The 6036-nt window shown below is 45.5% G+C and overlaps 1 pseudogene across 1 annotated transcript; it reads right to left on the bottom strand.

Annotated features, from left to right (window-relative positions):
• Window positions 1–1159: 1159 nt before the first annotated feature.
• Window positions 1160–1928, bottom strand: LOC311371162 (extracellular tyrosine-protein kinase PKDCC-like; annotated as a pseudogene). The gene has a single exon. The product of its transcript is annotated as an extracellular tyrosine-protein kinase PKDCC-like (transcript).
• Between the last annotated feature and the right edge of the window lie 4108 nt (window positions 1929–6036).

The raw sequence follows: 6036 nt of genomic DNA, 5'->3' as shown, positions 1-6036 counted from the left end.
GATGTTATATATTAGATGTTATACTAGATGTTATAGTGTTCTAGATACTAGATGTTATACTAGATGTTATAGAGTGTTCTAGATGTTATATATTAGATGTTATACTAGATGTTATAGAGTGTTCTAGATGTTATATATTAGATGTTATAGTGTTCTAGATGTTATATACTAGATGTTATAGAGTGTTCTAGATGTTATATATTAGATGTTATACTAGTTGTTATAGAGTGTTCTAGATGTTATATATTAGATGTTATACTAGATGTTATAGAGTGTTCTAGATGTTATATATTAGATGTTATACTAGATGTTATAGAGTGTTCTAGATGTTATATATTAGATGTTATACTAGATGTTATAGAGTGTTCTAGACGTTATATATTAGATGTTATAGTGTTCTAGATGTTATATATTAGATGTTATACTAGATGTTATAGTGTTCTAGATGTTATATACTAGATGTTATACTAGATGTTCTAGAGTGTTCTAGATGTTATATATTAGATGTTATACTAGATGTTATAGAGTGTTCTAGATGTTATATATTAGATGTTATAGTGTTCTAGATGTTATAGTGTTCTAGATGTTATATATTAGATGTTATACTAGATGTTATAGTGTTCTAGATGTTATATACTAGATGTTATAGAGTGTTCTAGATGTTATATATTAGATGTTATACTAGATGTTATAGTGTTCTAGATGTTATATATTAGATGTTATACTAGATGTTATATATTAGATGTTATACTAGATGTTATATATTAGATGTTATACTAGATGTTCTAGAGTGTTCTAGATGTTATATATTAGATGTTATACTAGATGTTATAGTGTTCTAGATGTTATATACTAGATGTTATACTAGATGTTATAGAGTGTTCTAGATGTTATATATTAGATGTTATAGTGTTCTAGATGTTATATATTAGATGTTATACTAGATGTTATATATTAGATGTCATACTAGATGTTATAGAGTGTTCTAGATGTTATATATTAGATGTTATAGTGTTCTAGATGTTATATATTAGATGTTATACTAGATGTTATAGAGTGTTCTAGATGTTATATATTAGATGTTATACTAGATGTTATAGAGTGTTCTAGATGTTATATATTAGATGTTAGATGTTATAGTGCTCCAGAGGTCCGGTACCTTGAGCACGTTGGGGTGCTGCAGGGTCTCCATCAGCACCATCTCCTTGATGATCTTGAAGGAGGAGAGCCGGTAGCACGCGCCGGTGTCCCCGTAGCGCCGCGCGCACGTCTCCATGTCGTGTCCCGCGAGGTCCACCGACTTGAGCGCCACGGAGAGGCTCCGGTTCAGCGCCGCGCGGTGCACCGCCTTGGTGTAGCCGGAGCCCAGGTACCGCACGTCCGTCACGGCGGCTATGCTGCCGCAGCCCAGCGTGGGGCCCCCGGCGGGTCCCCCCCGGGCCGCGTCCCCCCCCCCCGTCCCCCCCTCCCGGCGCCGAGTCCATCAGCCTCCGCCCCTCGAGCGGCCGGCCCGGGTCCGCGTGCCCCGGCCGCCGCGCCTGCAGCTGCTGTCGGTACCGCAAGACCTCGTCGTAGCGCTCGCGTATCTGCAGCTCCAGCTCGCGCAGGAGGCTCCCCGCGGGGGGGGTCCCGGGGGGGGTCCCGGGGGTCCCCCCGGGCGGCTCACCACCGGCCGGGTCCGCCGCGGACACGTCGCCGACGTGGAGGCGCGCGTCTGCCGCGTCGCCGGCGGGGCGCGCGTGTCTCTCCCGGTGGAACCGGGCGGTGCCCCCCCCCCCGCCGGCCGCAGCCCGGGGCTCGAGCCCGGGCTGCGGCGCGGGGAGGAGGCTCATCCACGTCGCGAGGAAGAAGAAGGAGAGACACAAGCCCGCGGCCGCCGCGAGCCGCCGCCGCCGCCTCCTCCTCAGCAGCTCCTCGAGCGGGAACATGGAGCCCGTTACACGACGCGGTCCGAGGCTCGCGCGCTGCCGTCCTCATGCCGAGCGCGGGTTCGATGCCCCGCTACTAACGGCTGCTCGCGCGGTTGTGTTTTCCGCAGACGGAGAGGCTCGATCAGCACGAGTCAGCCCTGGGACCCCCCCCCCCCCCCCCCCCCCTCCCTCCCTCTCTCCCCCCCTCTCTCTCCCCCCCCCCCCCCCCCCCTCCCGCCTCCCTGTCCCACTCCCTCCCTCTCTCACACTCACTGGCACAGACGCGCGCGCGCCCCGACACACACACACACACACACACACACACACACACACACACACACACACACACACACACACACACACACACACACACACACACACACACACACACACACACACACACACACACACACACACACACACACACACACACACACACACACACACACACGGTGAGTGACAGCTGACTGTACGCGGAGTTAGAGCGAGCTGCGGACCACATTACCCAGAGTACCTGCGGGTTGTAGGATAATGTACTGGTTATCTGAACATTATCATATAACCAATAGTGTACTGGTTAATAATGTAGCCTACTGGTTATATGATGATATACTGGTTAATCATTTACTGGTTAATAATGTACTGGTTATATGATAATGTACTGGTTAATAATGTACTGGTTATATGATAATGTACTGGTTAATAATTTACTGTTTATATGATAATGTACGTAAGGGATAATGTATAGAACGCCGGTCATTATCGGGAAATAAGCCCCGACAGGGCAGAAAAAAAATCCACTTTCCTTGACAACGGTCGTTATGTGCTTAGCAACGGTCATTATCGAAAGATAATTCACCAGCGGAAGTCGGGAAGGCTCATGGAAGTGACCGGAGCGTTCCACAGCGTTGAGGAGAGCCGTGTGATAACATATAATAACCAGTACATTATCATATAACCAGTACATTATCATATAACCGGTACATTATCATATAACCAGTACATTATCATATAACCGGTACATTATCATATAACCGGTACATTATCATATAACCGGTACATTATCATATAACCGGTACATTATCATATAACCAGTACATTATCATATAACCAGTACATTATCATATAACCAGTACATTATCATATAACCAGTACATTATCTTATAACCAGTACATTATCATATAACCAGTACATTATCTTATAACCAGTACATTATCTTATAACCAGTACATTATCATATAACCAGTACATTATCATATAACCAGAACATTATCATATAACCGGTACATTATCATATAACCGGTACAGTATCATATAACCGGTACATTATCATATAACCGGTACATTATCTTATAACCGGTACATTATCATATAACCGGTACATTATCTTATAACCGGTACATTATCATATAACCGGTACATTATCTTATAACCGGTACATTATCTTATAACCGGTACATTATCTTATAACCGGTACATTATCATATAACCGGTACATTATCTTATAACCGGTACATTATCATATAACCGGTACATTATCTTATAACCGGTACATTATCATATAACCGGTACATTATCTTATAACCGGTACATTATCTTATAACCGGTACATTATCATATAACCGGTACATTATCTTATAACCAGTACATTATCATATAACCAGTACATTATCTTATAACCAGTACATTATCATATAACCAGTACATTATCTTATAACCAGTACATTATCTTATAACCAGTACATTATTAACCATTAGGACAGAGGAGATGAGGACAGAGGAGATGAGGACAGAGGACAGAGGAGATGAGGACAGAGGAGATGAGGACAGAGGAGATGAGGACAGAGGACAGAGGAGATGAGGACAGAGGACAGAGGAGATGAGGACAGAGGAGATGAGGACAGAGGAGATGAGGACAGAGACGTCTCCTAACGGCCGCCTTAATTAAGACACTCTGCATCACAATCGGCGGACGGATTAACAGCAGGAATGTCTGACCCCCAGAGAGGGCCTTTGTCTCTCTCTCTCTCTCTCTCTCTCTCTTGCTCTCTCTCTCTCTTTTTTTTTTTTCTCCAGAAAAGGTCCATTTAACAACAGGAATGTATCAACCACACACACACACACACACACACACACACCTCAACCCACAGAAAGAGAGATGAGATAGATAGAGTGATAGAGTGATAGAGTGATAGATAGAGTGATAGATAGAGTGATAGAGTGATAGACAGAGTGGAGAGTGATAGATAGAGTGATAGATAGAGTGATAGAGTGATAGATAGAGTGATAGAGTGATAGATAGAGTGATAGAGTGATAGAGTGATAGATAGAGTGATAGATAGAGTGATAGAGTGATAGATAGAGTGATAGAGTGATAGATAGAGTGATAGATAGAGTGATAGAGTGATAGAGTGATAGATAGAGTGATAGAGTGATAGATAGAGTGATAGAGTGATAGATAGAGTGATAGAGTGATAGATAGAGTGATATAGTGATAGAGTGATAGATAGAGTGATAGATAGAGTGATAGAGTGATAGATAGAGTGATAGAGTGATAGAGTGATAGATAGAGTGATAGATAGATAGACAGAGAGAGAGAGGCAGGCAGACAGACAGACAGAGTATTGATTGGCTGATATTGTGGAGCAATATGTATCATGTGTAACACACAACATGTAATATGTGTTAGCAGCCATGCTACTCGCTGCTAGCGTCCGTGCTAGCTGCTAGTGGCCGTGCTAGCTGCTAGTGGCCGTGCTAGCTGCTAGTGGCCGTGCTAGCTGCTAGTGGCCGTGCTAGCTGCTAGTGGCCGCGCTAGCTGCTAGTGGCCGTGCTGCGTTGGCTAACAGGAGGTAATGATGTCATTAAGACATCACAAGCTGCCACTTAACGGCCTGTTAACCACCCCGCCTCCTGCTGGGACACACACACACACACACACACACACACACACACACACACACACACACACGCACACACACACACACACACACACACACACACACACACGGTGTGTGTGTGTGTGTGTGTGTGTGTGTGTGTGTGTGTGCTACAGGTGAATCTAGGACAACCTGTCCAAACCACTAAATACAAGCTAGGAGAAGGGACAAGAAGAGGAGAGGAGAGGAGAGGAGAGGAGAGGAGAGAGGAGAGGAGGTGAGAGGGGAGGAGAGGAGAGGAGGAGAGGAGGTGAGAGGAGAGGAGAGGAGGAGAGGAGGAGAGGAGAGGAGGTGAGAGGAGAGGAGAGAGGAGAGGAGAGAGGAGGAGAGGAGAGAGGAGGAGAGGAGAGAGGAGGAGAGGAGAAAGGAGAGAGGAGAGGAGGTGAGAGGAGAGGAGAGAGGAGGAGAGGAGAGAGGAGGAGAGGAGAAAGGAGAGAGGAGAGGAGGTGAGAGGAAAGGAGAGGAGGTGAGAGGAAAGGAGAGGAGAGGAGGAGAGGAGAGGGAGTGGATTTTAAGGTAAATGCTGAAACATCTGGTTTACCATTTTCTCCTTCTTCTAATACAAACCCCGCCCCCTTTCTCTGGCCCCGCCCCTTCCCAGACACACTCTTACTCACTTTCACTCATGCATTCATATGAACACACGCACGCACGCATGCACGCACGCACACACACGCGCACACACACACACACACACACACACACACACACACACACACACACACGCACACACACACACACACACACACACACCCTCTCTCCCTCTAGATGTTCTACATTCCTCAGCATATTAGATTTCACACAAACCCGTATCTCACTATGTCCCTGACCACAGTGTGTGTGTGTGTGTGTGTGTGTGTGTGTGTGTGTGTGTGTGTGTGTGTGTGTGTGTGTGTGTGTGTGTGAAAGAGAGTGAGATGTGTACGGTTTTAAAGGGTGTCTATTTGTGAGTCTTCAGCCGTCTCAACACAAATACACACAAATACACACATGCATGGACACATGGTGCATGGATTCACGCACACGGACACACAAACGCAAACACACGTACACATAGTGCTGGGCAAACCTGCTGCTCTAGGTGTGTTACTGACCCCCTGCAGTGAACTACTGCAGACTCACTGCTATAGAGCTGACTGCTATAGAGCTCACTGCTATAGAGCTCACTGCTATAGAGCTGACTGCT

The sequence above is a fragment of the Micromesistius poutassou genome (assembly GCF_964030765.1).
Source record: "Micromesistius poutassou genome assembly, contig: SCAFFOLD_1736, whole genome shotgun sequence".
Classification (NCBI taxonomy): Eukaryota; Metazoa; Chordata; class Actinopteri; order Gadiformes; family Gadidae; genus Micromesistius; species Micromesistius poutassou.
The sequence above is the reverse complement of the archived record's forward strand: the minus strand, read 5'-3'. Positions and strand labels throughout refer to the sequence as shown.